This window comes from Equus caballus, chromosome 5 (genome assembly GCF_041296265.1).
Source record: "Equus caballus isolate H_3958 breed thoroughbred chromosome 5, TB-T2T, whole genome shotgun sequence".
Taxonomy (NCBI): domain Eukaryota; kingdom Metazoa; phylum Chordata; class Mammalia; order Perissodactyla; family Equidae; genus Equus; species Equus caballus.
Window position 1 is genome coordinate 19,501,120 of NC_091688.1, and position 25,909 is coordinate 19,527,028.

The following is a 25,909-nucleotide window of genomic DNA, read 5'->3' on the forward strand; positions in this document are numbered from 1 at the left end:
AGAAGAATTGGACAGTATGGGAGTTACATGGTCTTGTTAATAATTTTATCTTGGAATGCTAATTGCGTTGTACACAATCTCCTATTGATCTTTCTAATGTTTTTGTAACCCACACAAGGTGTATGTTTCTGTATTATTGCTGAAAACCTGATATTTGGGAAAGTATTTTTATTTGAGGGGTTCCCAGAGATAAAGATCCTTTGAATCTTATGAGCTATGAGGCATTTTCTTGACTATTGCAATTTTTCAGTAACTGTTTTATTGTACTCCTTATTTTGTGTCTAATTTTGTGACTTAGGAGCACTTTTGACCAAATTTCTGGTGTTCTATTGACAACCTTGAAGCTGACCTCTTTCATAGTACGAAATTAGCATTTGGCATCTATTTATGAATTAATAAGATGGAAATGCCACTTTTCACATTAAGCAATATTTTTCACGTCTTTGGCATTTCTAGACTGTGTCCTTGGAGTGTCATTTATTTTGGATCTTAGATATCAAACTTTCAGAATTTGTCCTTTTAGAGACTGCGTCACGAGGCTGAACTCTAATACTTGAAAATGATTAGTGTTTAACACTTTACAACTGTTTGGATAGTTTATCATCTGCTCTGCTTCCAGCTGGTTCTTTAAGTTAAGGTATTTAGTACTACCTGACTCTACATCAAAATGTTTTCAAGTATTTTAGCAACTAAGCAAACCATGCAATGAGGAAGAGGTTCAAACAGCTTACTTGTGGTTATGGTTGTCAAGGAAACCATTTCCTTGTATAATGTTTGACAACAGCCTGGCTTTTTGTGTTTTTTTTTTAATGCCATAAAAACAAACCTTGTCTAGTAGCATGGAGAAGAAAGTGTACGATGAAACAAGCCACAAGCCAACCAGAAGTTAGGAGAATGCAGTAGATACTAAACGCTAGATATCAATTAATGTGCTATTTTATGATATAGAAATGAAACTCAAGAAGGATAACACCCTCAAAGTGTGGCAGAATGGAGGGGTGGGGAGTAAAATTTCCTTGTTGAAGCAAGTTCAAGGTCCCACTATGTTCTTAAAATATACTGTGTGCATTTTTAGGGGAATTATTTCATTAAACAAACAGATGCTCTCATCTTTGTCGTGCACAAACTCATGGGATAGAATTTTAAACACATTTGATAACATAATCAGTCGGAGGCTTGAATATATTGCCTAGTGATAGACTAGACTGCTAGAGGCTACAGGGGCTGCAGGAAGGGGAGAGCCTTTTTGGGGCGTGCTGTCCAGTTTCTGCTAGGTTTTCTTTAAAAAGAGCAAGGAGCAAATTGTTGTGCATGTTGATGCTAAAGCTCCTTATAGAGAAAGAAGAGCCTAAGATGTTGATAATGGAGGAAGTACATATCTTTTTCAGCTCTTTCTAAAGGTCTACGTATGTAGAGCAACACCCCAAGGAGAGGAAGATGGTGTTGGTTTGGACGCTGTAGCTTTTGATTCTGAAATGTGGGGTTTGCATTTATAGAATGTGAACATAAAGTGTGACAAAATGAGGAGAAAGTTGAATTGTAAGGTAAACGATTTCACAGAGAAAAGGGGTAAATTGAGCCTCGTTGGAGCTATCCAACGTATGAAAAAGGAACATATTATTTAAGAGATATATGATTTGAAATGTTGGAAGTCAGATGAAAGTCCAGTTGGAAGGGATAATTTCTGAATAGATTCTTATGACTAGAAGAAATCGTTTCTTTCCTGATTGAGCAGTTTCTGTCTTTATTTTATAAACTACTCATTATTTATATAAACAAAAAAATTAAGTTTATACTTCTCCCTGCCTTTACCTTCAATGTGTACAGATAACTGCAGCATATGACACAGTGAAATGTTCACTTTTTTCTTCTTCATAATTTGCTACAAAAGAAATATTTGGATGACTTAAGATGTCCAAAGATATGCTCATCGTTGCCTGTGGCCTCGCATTTAAGTGTATTTTATTACTAAAAGACTGTGAAACACTTACCTCATCCCAATGCTCCTCACATATTATTTTAATAGACATTTTAGTATAGAAGAATAGGAAAAGCAAGACAGAATTAATATATTTTTTAAGAGCAAGGTGACTGACCTCATAAAAGAGTATGCTATAAGAATGTAAATGGGAAATGAAACAGAGGAGAATAAGGCATCATAGAATTAACTTCAGATCCCATTTCAGTTTGTGTAAAAAGGACCTTAACCCAAGGCTTAACATGTAGGCAGCTAACTTTTCTTCTGTTACCCCTCCACCAGCCCTGCCAGCCGTAACTTTCAGATTTCTTATCTTTTATATTCTCTTAGGTTTCCATCTTCCAATCAGTCATTGTAAAAGCATGAGAATGACAAAAATGATGAAAAGTTTGGAAATCAAATGATATGAACCTCAGTTAAAAGAAAAGGGGGGCACGTGTTTGAAGAGCTGTGACATAGAAGAGAACCTATTTTGCGTGGCTTTGAAAGATGGAACTAGGATCAGTGGGCAGAAGGTATCAAAGCAGACTTTCAAGTCCTTGGAGTTGCTAAAAATGGACTAGGCTGCCTTAAGACGTAGAGGACTGCCCATCTTGAAGGTATACTTAGCTTATTACCTGCTCTGTCTTGTACTTTAGGTCCCATTTTGGGGGGCCCTTTAGGGTTTTCACTGCATAAATTATCTCCTTTCAAATAACTTTTCCTGTTAGGCTAGACATTCTCACGTGTCTCTCTTTAATTCGAGCTCTTCTTCTCCTAATTTTCTGATGATCCTTTCATTCCATCTAAGGGAGAAACAGGCAGTAAGTGCTGTGGATCTGATCTCCTCACTGTCTCTTGAGGCTGCCCTCTTCTTTCCATCCTGCCACTCCATCGTAGGTCTTGTTTCCCCCTTGAGACGAGAGTTCCTTGAGAGCATGGGTTGCCTTTTATTTATTTTTTTATCCCTAGTTAGTTAGTAAGATAGTAAATACAGACAGAATGAATACATGACTGTCAACAATTTATTTTGAAGCCAATTCTGCCTTGAATGGCAGGTTGGTCTATTCACTCAGTAAATATTTTTGAGCATCTTCTGTATGTACTGGGGCTATATGGATGAATAAGACACAGTAATTTTCCCCCAAAAGACCATGGTCTAGTTGGGAGGAAAATATATAAACAAGAATTGGTTTTGCTCAGGCAATGCTATGAAAAGAAATATTTATCAACTTAATTGGAATTCCAGGATATCAGATCCTCACCTCTTTGTAAGGGCCCTGCAACCAGCTCAGGGAAGTGTTCTTTGAGAAGCCAAAGGCAGAGTTGGTTTCATGGGGCTGAAGGTAGCTCCTCCCAGAGGTAACAGAGGACACCAATATCTGAATGGGTGAACTAGGCAAGATCAGAGGGGAAAGCCACAGATGTGGTTCTGACTACCAGGATATGCTTGCCAGGGACTATGCTCCCTTAGTTTAGAGATTCTCATGTTTTCATTTTTCTTCTTGGGCTTCATCTGTTTCCACATCAAACTCTGTTCCATACTGGTTCACCATCAAACTGGTCACTTCTTAGAATTAGAGCACATTTGGTTACAGAGCTTTTGATTTTTCAGTCTGCAATTGTTTAAAGTTCAGACTTCCTGCTTGGCTTCACAAGCATAATTAGCTGTTTTATGATCACTCTTGCTATTTATTTTCTTATTTCCAATTTTATAAATCCAAGCAAATGCACGAAATTTTAGACAAGAGAGGCCCCTCCAGTGTTATATGTTCTGCTAACCAGTTCATTGGAAATGCTTGTAAATGCCTATCCTTTCCCTCCACCAAATGTTCTAGTGAAGTGTTTTCTGCAGCTTCAATGAGAGTGGTTTTATAGACCACCCTGGATTTAAGAGGAAAAAATAATTTGCCTTTGGCTGAGTGTGGCCTGGAAGACTTTCCTTCATTACTATGATCATGCCTTTCTCCCTCTACTTATTGTGGTCTCCAACTAATAAATGTCCGCAGCCTCTAGTCTTCCTCCCACAAAATGTGACTTTGTTGTTTTATGTTTCATGCTTCTCCCACACGAGCAGGATGGGTACTACTATTTTACTAGAGGAAGAAAAGGAATACAGGGATTGTGTATATGTGCGTATATGTATGTAAATATGTACACATATGTGTGCACATGTACACCAGAAACAGAAGAGTCCAGGGAAAAAGATCAGAAGAGAGAATAAGATGAATAAGTACAAGAAGTCAAATTTGGTCTTCTGTATTTGTGACCTCAAGTTTTACTTTCCTTTCTTTTTTTGTCTCAAATGTCCTTCCATTTAACCTTTAATTGTTCTGACATTCAGAATGTCAGCCGTATGAAATGAGCTTTGTCTCATGAACCTCATTCCCAGCTCTGCAGTCTGAGTGACCGACTCCATGTCAACAACCTGTGACACACCTAAGCCATGTGATGCCATCATATCACAGTCAAGTGAGGAACAGGTAAAGTCTAAAGTGTGTGGGTGGAATCAAGAAAGATACCCTCGGGTTACTTTCCAAAAGCATTTGACTTTAAAAAAGTCTGTATTCTGATTTTAGTATCTAGCCAGTTACTCATTCACCAAAAACGCGTTATATGTCAGTGATGCAAAGCTTATTTACCTTATCAGGTTATTCCATTGCTGCCTTGTAATGATTGGGAGTGGAGTGGAGTGGTATAAGACAACCAAAAATAACACGTGTTCAACTCTTTCCAATTCATTTAAAAGTGCCAATTAATCTAACAGGTGTTTGTTTTGGTCATTACTTTCCAACACTTGAAATCTTCTGTCCAAGTGCCTGTACTATTTGATGTTTCTCTTCCATCTTTTTCTTCTCAATCAGAATTAGAGAATTCTGACGTTGTTCATTGCTCATCTTCTGCATATCAAACTCGGCATCTCTAGCTCTTTCTGGATTCACAGGAATGGAAATACCCTTGAGAAAATATCACTGTCACCCTTTTGTGTTCATGGGAGGCTTGAGTCCAAAGCTCACTTAGACCTCTTGGGCTCAAGATCACATAGATTTTTCCTCAGTAGTTCATTCCAGAGTTGGATAATGAAGAATTGCATGTTTTATGCAATGTAATACAGCCAATTCCAGATTATTAAGAAAAAAAGACTTTGGCATGGATAATCTCAAACTTAAAATATGTCCACTGTATAATGAAAATTAGGCAGAACATTTAAGTCAGGCACGAACTAATCATCACTCTAAAATTATCCAGCACTCTCTGCCAGCTCCTGATTATGTGGGAGTTGCTGATCTGTTTTTCAGCTTCTCTGGGGGGTCTCCTAAGGTCATGTTCTGTCCTAGGATTCAGGTTTCTATGCTTAAACAGAAGGCTGCTACTGCTAAAAAGAGTCAGGATGAAATCCCCCCAGTCACCTGAATCGTGAGAACCTGGTGTAGGCTAGTCTACCTTGGGTCAGATTAAGTCGCAGCTAAACTGCCTGACTTTGGAAATCTTCCCCAAAGCACCACCTTAGCTTGGTCTGAAAATCTCCTCTAATGTATTCTATGTGGAGACTATCGTCTCCAGAAGACCATTGTTAAAAGAGTAGAGTCGGGGCCAGGACAGGTCATCATTATGTAGTATATATTGAGCACCTGGCTTACATGTGTTTGTCCAATGGATGGATATTTCTTGTGGGAAAAGAGAGGTCCTGATATAGTTTATCTGATTAGCTAAATTAACTTATGCAAATAGACGATGGTTGTGACCAGAGAGAGCACAGCTTGAGGAAGACATTCATGATAGGCAAATGGTAATGAAATGGAACTGTGAAATGTGAACTGTGTTGCACATCTGAATAAAGATGCTGAGAACCCCACTAGAAATATTGAATTAGGATCTTTGGAGAGTTGGGCTCAGGAATATGCATTCCCCCCCACCAAAAACTCCACAGGAAACTTAGACACAGCCATGGTAGGAAATTATTCCAACAAAAGAAAGTTTCCTAGAATGGGCTTGAATTTAGTCCTTTCTGGATATGTAGAGAGACAATGGGCGCTTATGAAATGCCTATTGATTGAATGAATCATTTATTCATTGAATGAATAAATCAGGGACTACATAGAAGCTGAGTCTTTAATTATGGTTTCAGCCTTGCTGCCCCTATTGCATCCCAGCCCTAACCTCTTCACCAGCACTACCAGTTCCTCAGCTGTAATCTGGAGGATAAGGAGAAGACAGACAGAGCCATGAGAAAACAAGCAAAAGATGATGATTGAGATAATGTCTTGAGATGTTCTGGGTTATATCTGGCCTCCCCTTGCCTTCCAAAAGGAGCCAGATTGACATCCCATCTCGTGAGGCCAGCTTAGGGCATGTGCATGATTGGAAGTAATTTATGGCTCCTTCCCACGCTCAGCCTCAGAGCAGAAAAGCTGACGTTAAAATGGGGCATGTGATGGAAATGTGGCCTTGCGGGACCCCCAGAGGAGCTCCAAATCAGATCAGCTGTCCTTCACTAATCAGAAGTTGGCTGTAGCTCACTCCTCTATTTCGAACAAGTCTAGCCTTCCATCGTTATGGCAGAATGGCAGGTTCATCAGTAAGATTTTAGCATGTAGCTTGGTATACTACTTGTAATCTCAGCCTGTAAAATGAAATGTCTCAAAGGCTGAAGCCACCTCGGCATCTGCAGTGCCACATTTAGAATGTCTGTGTGCATTCTCTTTTGTTCTTGGATTGCTCCCCTCCTTCCAATGCCAACCTTTGGCTGGTACTCAGTGAATGTGTCCTTATACATTCAGCTGGACTCTTAACTGCAAGTCAGGACTGGGGACAGTCTTCAAGGAAGGAGCACTGGCAGAGGGGAAAACTTGCGATCTGTGCCATTTAGCCAAGCACTGTGGTGAGCACTCTGCTGCGCAAATTCATTGAGACATGATATTATTATCCCCACTTTATGGATGAGGAAACTGAGGTTCCAAGATTTTGAGACATTTGCCTAAATTTACATGTGCAATAATGTAGGGAGGTATTCCAAAATACTGGATGAGGGTAGAGAAGTGAAGGGAAGGCACAAAAAAACAGAGGACGTGAGCGTCTTAGTCATAAAGTAAGAGGAACGGAAGATGTGGAAAGGAATGAGGGGGAGAGGGGTTAAATGAGTGCACTGTTGTTTGCCGTACCCTATTCATCTGGGGTTCAGTTATAAATCATTTGAAATTTTGATCACTAATCTATATACTCATTGCTGGTTTCGAGTCTCTTCTCTAAATAGCCAGCCTTAGAAGCCCAATAGGAAAAATTCTTTGGGCAGAGCTGGCTAAAGTCTAGTGCCAGACAAGAACTAGATCCAACCAGGGGACCAGACATTCTCTACTGCTGGTACCAAGTAAACGTAGCCCCGTCTGGAGACAGCTGTTTCCTGCCCAGCCTTTCCCTTTTATATGCTCACCAGGCAAGGGTCATGCATGTCCCAGGAAGCCTGTGTCTGTGTCCTCCTCAGCCTGTCATTGCTCTGTGCCTCTGCCTTCTCACTGATGGCAACCTGTGCCCTGAGTCACATCACATCACATGATGCAGTCAGGAAAATGTTCTATCTGACAAATATCGCTGCAACACTCTGCAGGCTCAGCTGTAGATAAAGTAAATGCGGCCGGAAAGTACTTGAAATATTAATGATCTATTTCTTCTTGATGTTTTCTTGTACTCTTCGAAGATTAAGAGTAACTTTAAAATAGCTGTATATCTTATACACCTGGACTGAGATTCACTACCTATTAATAATCTTCAGCTCTTACGCAGAATTTGGTGCTGTACCTGTGAAATTTAAAAAATGAAGAAGTCTAATAATTTCAGAAGTCTGACAGTTAGGCAAACATTAGAAGGGATTACCGTTTGATTGTGGTACCTTTGTAACTCCCTGGAAAGTAAATATTAAATCCATGTTTTCAATTAGGTACCTTGTTTTCATTAACCTGGTCCTTGAGGAGAACGTCAGGGAGCTGACTGAACATTTAATGCAAGTCTAGCAATTGCCATAGCTTAGACTTCTAGAGAAATTTTTGTCATCTGGGAGCACAATAGTGATAAGAGACTAATATGTGTTCTTAAGGTCCAGGCCCTTGAATTACACTGAGTTATGATTACGTTTCTTCTTTGGTAGTAGGAAAGAAAGAATCAGAAAGAGCTCTTCTAAGAATAAGAGTTGGTTTTGTGGGGCTTTTTTTCTTAAGTGATGCTTGTATTGTTGATCACAGCAACGCTCCCTGCCTGTCTCCTCAAAGCTGCCATCCAATCCTGGAACCTACCTGCTTAACGAGCCCCAGTTAAGAGGCAAACTAGGTCAGAATTCTGGCTGGGGATTGTGAAAAGCACAGCAAAAGCTGTGTAACTCAAGACACCCTAAATAAAATTAACCCTTTATAACTAGTGGCATGCAGATATACTGGGTACTGAATTACTACACTCACTCTGTGGGAGCATTTAGCATAGATTTCATTTTATGATCCCAGTCCCTAGCCCTTTATCGTACTGAATTACTAGTGTCACTTGAAACTTTCCTAGAAGGTCTGTCTGCTCCCTGCAGAGATTGGTTTCCCAAAATAATAAAATGAACTCTCTTTAAAGAAGCTGGAAACCTTTCTATGGATAGAACATTTCAGCCGAAAAGGGAGAACTCCCCTTTATTCCCCAATGCCTGCCACCAATAGGCCTCTGCCCTTTGACTGTGGTTTCCTAGCTATAAATGGAGTAATGTAGCTTATTTTATTTAAGAGAGTTTATAGATTATTTTGGAGAAGCTATTCCAAGTGCTATGATCCATCCACCCATCCATCCATCCATTCATCCAATAAATATTTACTACGTGTTTAGTCTACACAAGCATTTAGCAGCCACTGGGCATTGAATGGTGAGAAAGACAAGATGGATAAGGTGCCTGACTTTAGGGAGTTTGCAATAGATCAACAAAGGGAGACAATTAAAAAAGGAAATAGAAAAAATGTTGTGATAGACAAAGCACAGGCTGCCATGGGAACACGCAGTAAAACACACAACCTGTGGTGGTGAGGGTGGGGGAGGGTGTCAGAGCTCTCACAGAGGAAGTGATGTCTGAGCTGCAACCTGAAAGCTGAGTGGGAGGAAGTCAGCCAAAGAGCAGGCAGAGCAGAGTTCTGGGCAGGAGAAATAGCCTACAGCGAGAGTAACGAGGTGTTTGGGGAACTGGAATGTTGCAGTTCAGGGAAAGGAGTAACAGGAAATGGACGTGTAGAGGTAGGGAGATGTCTACCTACCTCTCCTGAGGAACCTTGAAAGAAATGTTAATAAGACCAGACTTTATTCTGTTGTAGAGCTTGGAGTAGAGCACACACAACCAGATTTAGAGGCAAGACTGAAGGAAAGGGGACTGTTTGGTTGTAGTAGTCTTGACAGACGACACAGGTGGCCTGGACTGATGTAGCAGTAGTGGCGAATGGAGATATGCAAGGAAGCCAACTAGCACAGGATTTAGTGGCAGACTCTAAGTGGGAGACACAGGAACAAGAAAGATCTTTATTGATGATGAGCCTGTGTTCTCAAAGATAAAGATGTGAGGAGAGTGAAGTGTGGGGGTTTTCTGGAGCTTGGAACCAATTGTCACTCTGATTCTGTATTCCATCTTTTCTTTACCAGACTGGAATCTCCAGGAGGATAGAAATTGTGCACCCCAGTTTCTCCCTGCCCATTCAGGATCACGGAAGAACTGATAGAAACACTGGGTTTGAGTCCCAGTTCTGCAATTTAGTAACTTTGAGATATTAGGCAAAATACTTAACATCTAACCAGAGCTCACTACGTATTTGGCCCCAGGAGGATAACAGTGAATAAAAACGAAAACTCTCTGCGTTTATCAAGATTTAGTTTGGAAGACAGACAGTAGACAAAAACCTAGATCATTACAGATTATTCTAGATGTTTTGAAGGAAATAAAAAAGCATGATGAGATAGAGCTGAAGAATGAGAACTGGTTAGCCACTGAAGAGCTGGGGGAAGGACATTACAGGCTGACGGGACAGCAAGTGCAAAGCCTGCCCGGGGAGAGGGCTGTATGGGTTAAGGATCAGGCATTCGAGGGAGGCAGCCCCTGTAGGCTATGAGGAGATTAAATTTTATTCTAAGAGCAAGAGAAGCCATTAGTGTTTTGTAAGCAAGGGAATCAACATTTCCAGATCTACATTTTTACAGTGTCATTCTGGCTGCCGAATGAAGAATGAATTGGAGGGAGAAAGTGAAGAGAGGTCAGCTAGGAGACTACTACAGTTCTCCAGGAAAGATGAAAGTGGTTCAAATAATAATAATTAATGCATCTATAGCACTTACACTCTTGCAAGTGATTTTTTTCATGGATTATTTATTTTGAGTAAGTTTTGGACACAAATACACTAAAAATGCACTACTCAATTCTATCATTTTACTAGAAAAAATTTCAAAAATACAGAAAACTTGAAAGAATTATCATGTTACACCATATATCTACCACCAAGATTCTAGAATTAACCTTTTACCGTTCTTGCTTTGTTACATATCTATTGCTCTAACCATTCCTCTGTCAGCCCATCCTATTTTTATGACGCATTTCAAAGCACAGGCATCAATACATTTCACTCCTAAACACTTTAGCGTGAATATAATTAACCCGGGATTTGTATTTTTTATGATTCCTTTTATTCTTTTGTCATAAAACATACATATTTGAAATGCACAAATTTAAACGTACAATTTGACTATTGACAAATGCCTATACTCGCCCCAGTTTCTCTTTCTCCTCTCCTTTTGAGACCCTAATGGCACTTTATGAGACTTTTTGATATTATCCCACAGGGCCCTATGGCTCTTTAAATTTTTTCAATCTTGTTTTCTCTTTGTTATTCAGGTTGGATAATCTATTCATCTATCTTCAAGTTCACTTTCTTCCATCATCTCCAATCTGTTGTTAATCTCATCCAGTGATTTTTTTTTAAATGTTAGTTTTGCTTTTTCAGTTCTAGAATTCCTTCTGTTTCTTTGCTATGGTTTGTATTTCCCTGCCAAATTTTCCTAATTTTTAATTCATTATGAGGATAGTTTTCTTTGTAATATTGTGCATAATTATAACAGTTGCTTTAAAATCCTTCTTGGTTAATTCAAATATCTTGATTTTTTAGGGTTAGCATTCATTAATTGCTTTTTCTTTTCAATGTGGTTCATATTTTTCTGTTTTTTTGTGTATAAAGTAATTTTGGATTGTATCCTGGACATGTGGATGATATTTTGGGTAGACTCTGGACTTTGTTAAATTCTTCAGACGAATGTTGATTTTTTCAACTTAAATAAAACACGAACTATCAAAAAACTCCAATTTCTGTTGTAAGCAGTTTATACATGTTGACTGATTAATTTTCACAACCCTATCAATCCTATAATATGGGCCATTTTATAGATGAGAAAACTGAGGCATGGAGAAGTTAAGTAACTTGCCCAAGATCATACAGCTAGTAAGTGGAGAAGCTCCAGAGTCTGACCTTCAAACACTTCTTGAAATGCCATGCTAGTAGTAGACGCAGAAGCAGGTGGACAGATCTGAAAGTTATTAAGGAATTGGAATCTCTCCAAAACATAGAGAGATTAGGTATGAGACAGTGATGGAATGGGAAGAATCTAAGAGTGTTCTGGATTTTGGACTTGAGCAACAGGATAAATGCTGATAGAATTTACTGATGTAATGAAAACTGGAGGAATACCTGGATTTTGTTGTTCTGTTGGGGGGAGGAGATTTTAGATTTGTTAGGTTTAGATTCTATCAGACATTCAAATGGAGTTGTCTGGTAGGCAGTTGGAAATATGAGTCTGGAGCTTGGGGAGACAGATTGATTAGGACTGGAGATACAACGTTGGTAGTCATCAGCACATGGGTATCCTTCAAAGTCATTGGACTGGATAAGTAACCAAGGCAAAAGTATAGAGAGAGAAGAGCAGATGGCTGAAGAAAAATTCCTGAGGCACTTAACCACCATGAAACTGGATAGAATTGGCAAAAGAAACTAAGAAAGAGCAGCTAGTAATTCTGAAGAAAGTCCTGGAGAACATAGTGTCATGGAAGCTAAGAGAAGAAAAAGTTTTCAGAAGCGCTAATGTGTGTAAAATGCTGCTGGAATGTTTAGAAAGATGAGGACAGAGAAGTTATCTATTGAATACAGCAAAGTGGAGGTCAGTAGAGGAATAAGGTTGGAATACGTATTGGAGTAAGTTAATAATCAATATTTGAATGAGGAAGTGGAGACAGCAAGTTCTGGATTATTAGTTTGTAAGATTTCTTGTGAGTGGAGATCAAAGCAATGAGTCAGAATTTTTTATGTAGGTGGGAAGGATACAGTAGAGAGGGAGACATTTATCAACATTAATCATTAACCAAACAGCTGATTTAACCAATTCATTAGACTGTCTGGAAAAATCAAATGATTTCAGCAGAACTGCTCAGTAGACTATAAACTACTTGGAGAATATTTTTAGGAGTATGTCTCCTTGAGGCTTTGTAATTTCCGTGGGTCTGTTTATCTTATACAGTAAGTACCTGATGTACTGATGTGCGAGTAAAACCAAGGTCCATGTTGCTTTTAAGTTCTTTTGTGTTGTGTTACATAAAAATTGGTGTTTAGGGGCTGGCCCCGTGGCTGAGTGGCTAAGTTATCACTCTCCGCTTTGGAGGTACAGGGTTTCACCGCTTCAGATCCTGGGCGCAGACCTAGCACTGCTCGTCAGGCCATGCTGAGGCGATGTCCCACATGCCACAATTAGAAGGACCTACAGCTAGAATATACAACTATGTACTGGGGGGCTTCAGAGAGAAGAAGAAGAAGAAGAGAAAAGAAGATTGGCAACCGATCTGAGCTTAGGCGCCAATCTTAAAAAAAAAAAAGAATATTTTAATGAATGCTTTTTATAAACCATTTCCTTTGGAGCCTTGACTATTTCTTTTTCTCCTCTGGATTTCAATTTTCCCATTTTGAAAACAGATAGTAAATGATAAATAACTACATTTATTGTTATAGAGAGAGGTCCAAACAATTGCTGAGTGGAAAAGGGGATTTCAAAAACAACATATAGTGTATAATCCCATTTTTGCAAAACTGTATACACACATCAATGCATTTATTTCGTTCCATTCATTTATTTCACACATCAATGTCTGGAAATATTTTTAATAGAATATCAAAATGGAACTGTGATTATCAAAATTTAACAATATGAGATAGCAAAACTAAAGAGAATGAAAAAAACGAAACATGCAAAACTAGAAAATAATATTTTCTTTTCCAAGGTAGGGCAAATTTATCACGTGCAAAGGAATGAGCATCAAAATCAAGGTGGTTTACATGGAGAGAAATCCAGCTTGGTTTATTTGAGCATGAGCCCATAAAGGACCATGTTAATTCTGAACTGTCTACTGTCCCTAAGTCAAGTAAAACATCAGCCTGAATCCAGGTATCTTTCGGTCCTTTCTGAAACTTTCCCATTTTCTATAAGCCCTGCCTTCAACAGAACCTGCCATCATCTATGCTTCACTGATAGTGCCAGCTCTCCTTCCTGACCCGTTTCTATAAGCGACTTCTTTTGGTCTGGTTTTGAAGATATCATCAGTCAACTCCTGCAGCCTTCCTTTTATTCTGTGCTTTATCCAGAGAATTCTGAGTCCCAGGTCAGTGTCAGTTTTGGAACACTGATTTCCTGCCTGGCTCTGCAGGACAAATGCTACTCTGCCAGTTTTTTGTGGCTTTGTTCCATTGTATCTGCAGTGGCCAACGATAGGCATCGTGTGCTGGTGCCCTCTGATGCAGTCTGCCGCTTGCTCAACTGCACCTTGGCTTACATCCCTGTGTTCCAGCGTTCTTTGTGATTGTCCTTTTTGGATTAGAGGTGCTTTAAAAGAAATTGACAACTCTGCTTATTTTTAGCTGCCAAGACAAGAGTCTTAAAAGTCTCAATCTTAAAAAAAATTACATCTTATAATTTTTCCAATAGTTTTCTTTGCTTTTAAAGGTCATCTCAAGTGGAAGGAGTTGAAGGACTTTTCTTGGGGTGTTTACTCTGCCTTAAAGGCCCTTTCTCCTCCTTTCTCCTTATCTAGTGCAGCATTACCCTCAAGGTCCAGCTGAAATTCCAGCCATTCTGTGAAGCCTTCTTTATCGCTTCTGCCTTAGGGATCTGCCCTTTCTCCGCGTTCTCACAGCAGAATGCCTGCACTTGTTTTTTCAAAATTACCCTGTGCCGCCTTTCCGTTGAGTATAAGCTCTGTCTTCCCAATTAGACTATAGGCTTTGTTCTTTCCCTCACTCATTTATTCTAAGTACAGGCTCTGGACTCAGAGTGCCCGGAATCCTGGCTCCATCACTGGTTAGCTGTATGACCTTGTTCAAGCCGCTTACCATGTCTATGCCTTAGGCCCCTTCTCTGTTCAATGTGATAATAGTCTCTATCTTTTAAGGCTGTTGGAAAGGTGAAATGAAATAATACATGTAACATGTTAAAACAGTGCCTGGCACATAGCTGGCATTCAATAATTGTTATCCTTCTTGGTTATTGCTATTTAGCTCCTCTGTAGTTAAAGGAACTGGAGAAACAGTTGTGAAATAGGCAATATTCTACAGAAATGGTTTCTTCCTTAATAGAATTTGCATTCTAGCCCTTAATAATGAATTGCGTGATTGTGTATTTAAATACTACTCTTTTAAGAAGTCCAGGGCGTTAGGAGCATGTTTGGCTTCCCCTGGAGGATGGGGGAAGGTTCCCCTGAGGAGGAGAATTTAGAGGAATGACTTTAGATTTGGAAAAGGAATAGGCGTGAAGCAGGTGAGTGTCAGGAAGAGTATTCTAGGCTAAAGGAACAGCACGTATGGGGTCTCTGAGCTGGAGGAAAGCACTGAGTGTCTCAGGAACTGAAAAAAGACCGGTGCGGCTAGAACACAATGGTTGAATGAGGAGAGAGCGCCAAGAGAGCCACGCCTGTGTTTCATGTCTCATCATTTTCCTTATATCTTGTGCCAATATATTAAGGAGCTCAATTAATACTTGTTAATAATTTAGGCTACATGGGTAAAGCTGCTTCATCTGATCGTTTAGTTAACAAAAGAAAGTGGTTTTTTGGGTAAGTGGTGTATCGGGAAGAGTCTAGCCAGAAAACAGAAACCATGTTGGCATTTCAACAGTGAGAATTTAATGTGAGAAGTTGGTTACATAGGCATTGGAGAAATAAAAAACCAAAGAGGGGATGCTGAAGTAAGAAAGAGGGACTAAGTGGGGCCAGCCTGGTGGCATACCAGTTAAATTCGTGCACCCCGCTTTGGCAGCCCCAGGTTCCCCGGCTTGGATTCTGGGCGCGGACCTACGTACCACTTGTCAAGCTATGCTGTGGCAGGTGTCCCACATATAAAGTAGAGGAAGATGGGCATGGATGTTAGCTCAGGGCCAATCTTCTTCAGCAAAAAGAGGAGGATTGCTGGGGGATGTTAGCTCAGGGTTAATCTTCGTCAAAAGAAAAAGGAAAGAGGGAGAAACTGTAAGGAGCTACTACCTCTCCAGACCAGAGTTGTAAGCTTTGTCTTTATTGCCTCTCTCTCCTACATCCAGTCCCTCACAAAATCCTATCTTTACTGCCCAGAGGAGCTGAAACTCAGAACCGTGAATGTGGGGTGTGGGAGGTGGGCTCTCCTGGTATTGCCCAGCATATGTTGGTACCTCAGGAGCTCAGAAGAGCTGGGAAGACTTCCCAGGTAGTGCTGGTACCTATACCTCCGAGAGTGAACCATTCAGGTTAGTTCCAACAATATCAGGAGACTGGGGCCAGTTGCCCATCCTAGGGTGGGGGGCCACTGCTAAGACGCTGGTGATAGGAACAGGAATCAAGTAGGAAGGAGTCTGCTTCTAGTCTCCTTCTACTGGCCACTATTGGCGGAAACTGACAGGTCAGCAGGCCAAGCAGAAATGTGATTTGCAGAGTCCCAGCCCCGTTGTTACATAGCATAGGGTAGAAGGGTGGGTGGAGGTTTTTATTTTAGGGATAGGTTTATAGAAAAGATACATGTGATAGGAAGATAAGAACAAAGGAGATGAGCATTGGTAATCAGATATCAAGGGTGACAGTCTTGCTTTGAACAGCATCTGATTCTCTAATTTCTGACCTTCAACATACAGTGACTTAATTTTAAAGACTGCAGAAAAAATATTCCATTAAGTCTTTCTTTGGGAGTAATGTAGATGAATTCCTCTGCTGATACAGAACCAAAGAGAAAACCTCCTTGTAACTTTATGCCACTCTTGTCTCTGAATTAGAAATATGTATGTATATGTATGCATATATATGCATATGTGTATATATACCCATACACGCATATATGCATATCTATAATACAAACATATATGCTCACATATACACATACATCCGTATCTAAGTGTATAATATTTAAAATTATTGAAGAAGAACAAAACTTTGTAAGATCTCACTCTTGGGCTTAAAGCTGTTGGAAACTAGCACACACACTCACTAAAAGGAGACTGCAGGTGTTCATCCATCACATCTCTCGCCTGGAGCTCCAGGAGAGTCTCTGCTTCCCTCCCTTTCCCTTGGTGGTTGATTAAATGCTCTGGGTTTTGGAGAACCTTATCTCCCAGCCTCTGCCTAGGTTTTAACTGGGGGATGAAGCTGAGCAGGCGTCACCCGGAGCCTTTTTTATTACTTCCCCACCCCAAGCCCCGTGATGTGGAAGATTTTGTCACCTAAACTACAAACAAGGAGTTACCAATAATTTCTCAATATTTATGAATAAAAATATTCTTTGACGTTAAGCACTGTTTCGACACTAAGTTAACTGAATTCCAACCACAACAAATGGTTGTTTTGGTCATCCTAGCAGTTCTTGCAAAGGCAAAAACGTGATGTTCATTAGATATTTTGGAATATTAAAAATAACGATTGGATCTCCCAACACTACTTTTAAGTATCTGAAAAGACACAGGTTTAGGTCTAATTAATTTTTTTTCACGTGTACTATGTTAAAAGATGTGTTTGCATGATCTATTTAGCGCAGAAGTGTGACTTTTGACCAATTCCACTTGGTCAATGACAATACTTGAATTAAGTATTTTAGTTCCTTTATTTCAACTTCCGTATTTCTTCAGAGAATTAGTGAAATAAGTACTTTGACTGGTGTGGAAGGAACTATTACTACAAAATTTTCACATGAAAGGAGATTGAAATGTTGTTTTATAATTCAGATTGACTCATTTGTCTCAAATATCCATTGCTTAGAAATAATCCTTTGTTATTGTCTATAATTGAAATCTTATGGTTTTATTTCACCTACTTCCTTGTTCTAGTTTTCAGCATAGGAAGCAATAATAACATTGGTTAGAAATAAACCCTGTGGGTCATTATTCCATGGCCAGTCCTAGCTGGCCATTACTCCCTCAGTAATGTCACATACTTTGATTCTCTTGCTTAAATTAACAACCAACCAGAAATACTGGCAGTTGCAAACAAAGGTCTGATAAGTCAGTGTTCAAGTGTAAAACAAAATGCAGTTTTTATCAAGAATACAAAATAACGGTAGACAGATAAGCGTATTTATTTCTCAAAAATATGGGCTTGTTATTGTAGATTCCCCAAAAATACCCAGGTATCAATTTTAAAAAATAAACTGCATTATTTATGTGTTTATTCCTCTGCTGGTACCAATACTTATGAGAGAAACAGGAAAAAAAATACCAACATTGCAAACATAATGTAAATCTTTGATGGGACTTAGAATTCTTTCCATCTTTAATCTGCAAGATCCTTGTTGCTTCTTCGCAGGATCAGTTATGAGTTCGAAAGACCAGTCATCAAACTTATCTCATTTGTTCTGGATGCTTTGCTTTCCAGTAGACTATATTGCCATGAAATGCTAGGCAGTGCCTTGATTATGTTGTAGAGTTTCATACTTTGACATTGATGCATAAAAATGTAACTCAGCATGGTAAGGCATAAACATTGGCCAGAATTATGAAACATGATTATTATTTTTAAAGTAAGCACTAAATTAAAAACAAGATTAAAACATGCCAATAAAAACCTAGGTACAGTTCTGTATCTTTGTTGATGATGCTTAGCTGTTGTCAATCAAACCTCAGCTGTAGTCAATTTCTAGTCTGGAAAGAAGCTGCTCATCCTTGACTTAGCCAAAGACCTTTTTGGGACTTTTCCACTGTACTGAATTTTTAATAGTTTCTCTAGGTAGTCTTTTATTTTTGCTACAAGATTTAACTTCCTTACAGCTGCAGTCTTCTGATTGTCTTTAACTTCCTCTCTTAACACTAAGTTCTCTGACTACCTAAGTTCTATGTATCCAGTCTCTTACTTTCTCTCAAATGGGGTAGACAATTGTCCATCGGATTCACAAGGCTGCTGTTGATGGAGAGAAATTATGGATATGATGTGCTCTCCCAGGCAGCAGCACACCTAACTTGACACTCACATTTCCCCCCTCACCTGTACAAAGACCTACTAGCTTCATTTGCCCCTTCTTGAAGAAAACTACTCTGAGCTTCTTTTCCTCTTTCATGACGAATCGCTTAGTTGAATGCCTGTAAAATTAAATGTCCATCAAATCAATTCCATAGCAACCCTCATAACCAAGATCTGATATATTTTCTCTCTGGTCTTACCAAGACCATATGCTCTAAGTTAACAGCCTAAGGAATATCAGAGTATAACTTTTAAAACCACATTGAAACTCTTCCAGAGAGCCAATGAGAGATACAGAGTAGTTTTAAGACAAGCGCAAATATTGGGGAAAATAATAGCTATGTGTAATGGTACTTTTTGTGGCTAGAAGGCAGACCCTCACAATAGCCCTTGGTAGGAAGAGTCAATCTTTGGGGAGAAGGTAGAAAAATCTGCATAGGAGCCAAGAAAATTTCTGGGACTGAAGAATCAAGAACCTGGCCCCATCGCTTTTGAGTTTCAATGTTATTAAAACATCTTCAGTAGACAGAGTTGATGCTAACTGAAGTCTACTGGCAGGAAGGACTCCAAACTCTCCTAAGAAATGTGTAAAAAATTGTGGTATCCCAATTTCAACACCAAGGTTTGCACGTTGATGGTACATATTCACATTTTGCGGATATGGCAGAAGCTACTCTTGGCCAAGCCAGCAACATGCTTGGGGTCATGTTTTAGACGCAACGACAGACCATTTGATCATGACCTAAGAGAACGGCAGCAAGGACCAGCAAAGAAATCATTACAAGTGGACAGCATCCATTGGGCATCCAGTGCTCAGTAGCTGTATGATGTGGCTGCTACTGAGCAATCACACTAGTGATGTTAGACTTCCCGGTTCTCTCCACTTGGTATTTGAAAGTAGGACTGACCACACTGGGCTGAGTAAGTAAACTGAGTAAGTAAACTTATGTAGTTCAGAACAAGTAGTAGTTCCTAAAGGGAAATACTGAACTTCCTGCTTATGAAGTAGTTACTTGGTGTTATAAAAGAGATATAATCACCTTTGCATTCCAAGCTTGATAAAGAAGGTCATAAAGGGGGCTGGCCCCGTGGCTGAGTGGTTAAGTTCGTGCGCTCCACTTCGGTGGCCCAGGGTTTCGCCGGTTCAGATCCTGGGCCCGGACATGGCACTACTCATCAAGCTACGCTGAGGCGGCATCCCACATAGCACAACCAGAGGCACTCACGACTAGAATATACAGCTATGTACTGGGGGGCTTTGGGGAGAGGAAAAAAAAAAGAAGATTGGCAACAGATGTTAGCTCAGGTGCCAATCTTAAAAAAAAAAAGTCGTAACAGTAACATATATTTGAAAATGTTAAGATAGTCATAATTTATTCCAAACTTCCAAAGAATTTGTCCTATGTATGACATTTTTCATATTTGTTATATTAAAAATATTTTTGCACAGGTATTGTCTCTCTCTTCCAATTTTTCTTATTAAGGGCCATGACTTATCTTTATCTCAACTCTTGCTTCACTTCCTGTGAAGAACAGCAAAGTGCCTCACGCAAAATAGGTGCTCAATTACCTAAATCGATATTAAATTATGGAATGAAAGAATAAATCTGGAATACCCAGAATATTTCAAATACTGAAAGTCACACATTTTTAATGAGTAATATTTACTTTATTCAAAAAAAATGATTTTTTTTTACAATTAAAGTTTGAAATAATGGCTATGGTGTTATGATGCACAGAGAAACTGTTTGAAGAGACAAATCTAAGTGAAAAGAAGAATTAGCTCTCAGGTCTGCAGCCAGAAATTCTGATTCATGTTTGGAGCTTGCTGTTATATGTTTTGGGGAGTCTTTTATCTGAATTCTTTAATTTCCTTCTCAGTTTTATTTGTCTTTATATATTTTGTATGTTGTATTGAAGTGTGTTTCAGTGGATTTATTTTTAAAATTTGATTTTTAAAAGTTTGCATCCACTCTCTGAAAAAGTCCATATCCTGTTTGTAATAGTTAATTTAACGTTTCAACTTGGCTGGGCCACAGAAGCCAGAAAGGTGGTCAAACATTCTTCTGGATGTTCTGTGAGGTTGTTTTTGCATGAGATTAACATCTAAATTGGTAGACTTTTGACTAAAGTAAATTGCCCACTCTAATGTGGATGGGCCTCATTCAATCATTTGAAGGCCTGAATAGAACAAAAGATGGACCTCGCATGAGGAAGAGGAAATTCTGCCAGCAGACGCCTTCAGACTTGAGCTGCATCATCAGCTCTTCCTGGGTCCTAGCCTGCTGGCCCACATGCAGATTTTGGACTTGCCAGCTTCCATAATCCTGTGAACCAATTCCTTAAAATAAATCTCTTATAGATAGATAGATAGGTAGGTAGACAGAGAGATAGATAAGATAGATAGATACTCACATGCTATTAATTCTGTTTCTCTGGAGAATCCTGAGTAATATAAAGTTAATGAAACAAATAAACAAATACACATTTTAGTCATAGTGTAGCAGGATTTTCATATACAGTAACTCCATTGCAGAAATGAATTATCTTCTGTTCTCTTCAATTTTGAAGAAATGTAGAGAAAAGGAGAACAAATTCAGTGATAGATGTGGTGAGCAGAGCCAGGCATTAGAATGTGATATTGTCACTAATTATCTTCCCGTATCAATCCTTTTCTTGGTAATAGAATCCCATTTTCTATCCTCATTTGCAGCTATGTGTGGTCATGTGTCTAAGCTCTAGCCAATGGTACATGCAATAGACTGAATGTTTGTTTTCCCCCCAAATTTGCATGAGAAATCCTAACCCCCAATGTGATGGTATTTGGAGGTGAGGCCTTTGGGAGGTGATTAGGTCATGAGGGCAGAGCCTTCATGAATGAAATTAGTGAATGTATGAAAAAACCCCAGAGAGCTCCCTTGCCCCATCTGCCATATGAGGACACAGAGAGAAGATGGTCGTTTATGAACCATGAAGCGGGCTCTCACCAGATACTGAATCTGCTGACACCTTGATCTTGGACTTACCAGCCACCAGAACTCTGGGAAATAAATTTCTGTTGTTTATAAGCCACCCAGTCTATGGCATTCTGTCTCAGTAGCCCAAGTGGTCTATGATAGTATGTAAGTGAAAATAGGCAACTTCCAGCAAATCTACCTAAAAGGAGGGGTCATGTCCTTCTTCATTTCTTTTTCTAACAACGATGAAGCCATCTTGGACAACGAGGTGAATTTGGCAATGGAAGCCTAGTCCTTGGCACTATAGAGCTCCAAACCAGTCCTGGACTATCTACCTCTAGATTTTTACAGGAGGAAGAAATAATCTCTTAATTTGTTTAAGATGCTGTTTTATTTCTTTTTTTTTTTTTTCCTTTGAGAAAGATTAGCCCTGAGCTAACATCCACTGCCAATCCTCCTCTTTTTTGCTGGGGAAGACTGGCCCTGATCTAACATCCGTGCCCATCTTCCCCTACTTTATATGTGGGACACCTGCCACAGCATGGCTTGACAAGTGGTGCATAGGTGTGAACCCTGGGCTGCTGAAGCGGAACGTGCAAACTTAATTGCTGCACCACTCAGCTGGCCCCATTGGGTATTCTATTTCTTGCAGCAGAATGTAATCTCAACTGATACGTGATTATTGGGGATGTGGATGTTGATGCTCATATTTTTCTCTCAAAGTGATACTATACTTAATTCTGCAATCTGGGGTTCTCTCTTGAAGATAACCTCTAGCCCGGGATACATTCTTCTAGCAGGTGAAACTGAAAGCCAACGTGTAGTATTGGGTAAGTTTCTACTTCTGTTATTTAAGTTTCTTCATCCACACTGTAAGAAAAGAGGAACAAGTATGAAAGTGATGGTAATTATTCGACTTACCAGTTCTGAACAAAAGTAAGTTTCCTTCCAAATTATATCTGTCTGCCACCCTATTTCAGATTGAAGAGTTTCTCCAGTTCATTTAGATTTTGTATTTTCTCTGGCCTAGAGAGATAAATATTGGTTTCACTTGGATTCACTTAGAATTCAATTTAAATTCACTTTGCCTAAAGTGTTGCTTTAGAACCATTCTTTTTCTTTCTTTCTTTCTTTGGTTCTCCTTGCCCCAAACATCCATGAACCTAGTAACCAACCAATAAAGGCTAGTTGTGGATTGGATGCCCTGAAGTTGCTTGAGCCAATTTCTTCAGACGTTCTTTACATGTTACTGGCATGCTTTGGCTCTTACTGGCCTCAAGTGGTGTCTTTGCTGTTCTAACTTTGACTTTAGTACTGCCACTGGCCCTTTGGATTAGATGCTCATAGTTGATTTTCATGACATCTTATTATTGATTTACCCTAAATGATATTTAGCTTGTTTTCACTTTCTATCATTCACATTCTGAGTTGACTTGATCAAAGTTTCCCCCTCAGTATCCTGATTGTTGAGGAAGCAGGAATAACCATTCTGGGAAGTGGGGAAGGGGTTGTAAATATGGGGAAAGTTGGCCATTTTGCCACAAACCTCACTTTTCTTTTGAGAGAATATACATAGCTTCCAGCAGAAGGGAAACAGTGAAAGATTTTAGATATGGGACTGAGCTGATCCGATCTGTCTAAAAATATGACTTTGATAGCTATATGGAGGATGGAATTGAGGAGGAAGTATTTAAGAGAGTAATAATAGTCAGGGGGTGATTATAACAGTCTGAATGAGAGACAATAAAAGCCTAAATTTAAGCACTTGGCATTGATGATGGAGATAAGAGAAATTTAAAGAACTATTTAGGGCATACAGATAAAAGGACATAGAAATCAGAGGTACTGTGAAGGGAAAGTCAAAAAAATCTACAATAATGTGAAAATTAATCAAAGAAACCTCAACTAAATTGGAGCTGAGAAGGCCTGTAGGGGGAGCTCTCGTGCCCTGTCATACATGGTCAGTTACTCCAAATAAGAAGAGACTGCTTGCATCTCTAATAGGAAGTACAACTACTTTACTGCTGAAGAAAGATTTCTCTCCTTACTGGCAAAACCCAGCCAATGAGAAGCCATCGCCACCCTGACCTGTTACTCTCCTCCAATGGACTTTCACTGAGAACAGCCCCTCTCTATTCCCCCTTTGTTCTATGAAAACAAGCCCCTTCTTTTGTCTCTCTGGATTTGCCTATGGTTTGCCATAGCACGCACATCCCAAATTGTAATTCTTTTGGCCATTCCCAAATAAACTTGTTTTGAGAGTAAAACAACTGGTGAACTTGTTTTTTAAGTTGACAAAGGGAAGTCAAAAAAAATCTAGAATGACTCCTCATGTATGGCTTGAGAAAACAGTGTGAGACGGTCTGTTCCCTGAAATAGCAGGAGAGATGAAAAAGAGTATAATTAAGGGAGAAGATAATAAGTTTATTCTGGGATATGCTCAATTTGAGAGACTCTGAGCCATCTAGATGGATATGCCTGTTAGGCATTTGAAAATATAAATCAGCAGGTCAAGAAAGAAATGTGGATAGTAGAAATGGAAGTGGAAATCACCAGCTGTTGAAGCCAGGGAAATGAACAGGATCGCTGAGGGAGAACGCAGGCTGAGAAAACATGAGTTCTTGATCAAGGATAGAATCACAGAGAAAAACAAATCATGAGGTAACAGAAGAGAATCTTGAAAAATAAAAGTGAGAAAGGGAGGTAAGAAAGGATGGAAAAATAATGAAGGAAAAAGAGAGAACTATGTTGTAATCTATGCTCATTTCAGGAAAACAGTTTAAGCAGCTATGGCAGACACAATGCTCTGTGTTCAATAATCTGTTTTTTTCTGAGGCTGGCCCAGTGGTGTAGTGGTTAAGTTTGCACACTCCGCTTTGGCAGCCTGAGGTTGCAGGTTCAGTTTCGGATCCCAGGCATGGTCTTAGCATGGCTCATCAGGCCATGCTGTGGTGTATCCCATATACAATAGAGGGAGATTGGCATAGTTGTTAGCTCAGTGACAATCTTCTTCACACACACTCACACAGACACAAATCTTTTCTCCCCCTCCTCGGTGCCAGGAAGACTATGTTTTCCAGTGCCCCACTGCTTCTAATTGGGACCATGGGACTGAACACTGGCCAATGGAAAGGAGGTAGAGATGGAAGTAATGTAGTCAACTTCCAAGTCTGGACCCTAAAACAATGCAGGTGATCTGTGCGCATGCTCTCAATTTCCCATCCATGTGACTAGATGGAGGGTCATACAAGAGAGCTTCCTGATCAGAAATATCTATACCTGACTTTACTGGAGTGAGAAATAGACTTTTATTGTGTTAACCTCCTGAGATGTTGAGGTTATTTATTATAGCAGTTAACACACCTTGATTGGTGCAACAATTTAGAAAATGTTTTTAAATGAGATACGTCATTTTAAGTTGTACTTTTGGTAATGCTGACACACTTTAAAAACACAGCCTTCCTGAGAATATGCATATTTCAAGAAACTATTTGCTGTCTTTTGAGGCAATGATGTAAGTTTCAGGGTCATTGGAATGGCATCAAACCTTAAATTTATGTTTAAAACAGACTAATAATAGATGGAGGAACAAAAGGTTAGTACACACATATACTCAATGATCTTGTCCTGATTATGTTATAGCCTGTCAAGGACACTAGCAACCCTTTTCTCAACTATCCTCCTTGGGGGTCATTCAAAACCTTACAGAGTAGGGCCTAATAACAAAAATCCCTAGGGTCAAGGGCTTATGACATTTGCATGTGACTTCTTTGACTGGAATGTCTAAGCAATGATTTACTACCACAACAGAAACTTACTGGTCCGAGGATTGTGAACCTAATATAATGTAATGTAATACAATATAATATAATATAATATAATATAATATGTACGTGAGCGCAGAAAGTAAGAAGAACACATAAGGAGTCTCTTCCAAGTCAGTATCCCGGACTAACAGAAAAAGCAGTCTGAGCAATTATGAGCTTCTCAGGGGCTTGTGTTCAAGAAAATAAGTTCAACCTCAAAAAGGAGTTTAGTCAAGAAAATTAATAACTTTGGTGTTATAACCCAAACTATAAAATGAGTCCATACTAATATAAATGATTAAATAAATAAATGGGGGGAGAAGGAACAAATCTCCCCTACAAAAGAATTCCAAATTATTTTATATAGATACTGCCTCCTCAAGTAGTCGGAACAGAACTCTCCCCCACTTAAGTGTAGACTACACTTTGTGGCTTGCTTCCAAAGACTACAGAAAGGAAAGGGGAAAAATACTTTACAGTGGAGAAACCCTGCAAATACTGCCTCAGGCAGGTGATCAAAGTGAACGTTATCAGCCATAAGTTGTGTTGATAGCACATACACCTAGATATGATGTGATTAGAATGACACTTCACCTCTGTGGTCTTCCTCCCCAAATCTACAATCTCAGTCAAATCATGAGAAAAACATCAGCAAAACCAAAGTGAGAGACATGCTACAGAACATCTGACCGATACT

The 25,909-nt window shown here is 39.4% G+C and overlaps 1 long non-coding RNA gene across 1 annotated transcript; it reads left to right on the plus strand.

The window, feature by feature from the left end:
- Positions 1-9,075: 9,075 nt before the first annotated feature.
- LOC138924024 (uncharacterized) lies at positions 9,076-11,310 on the plus strand. The gene is made up of 2 exons (XR_011438494.1): positions 9,076-9,208; positions 9,608-11,310. It is a non-coding gene; the product is annotated as an uncharacterized lncRNA (long non-coding RNA).
- The last annotated feature ends 14,599 nt before the right edge of the window (positions 11,311-25,909 follow it).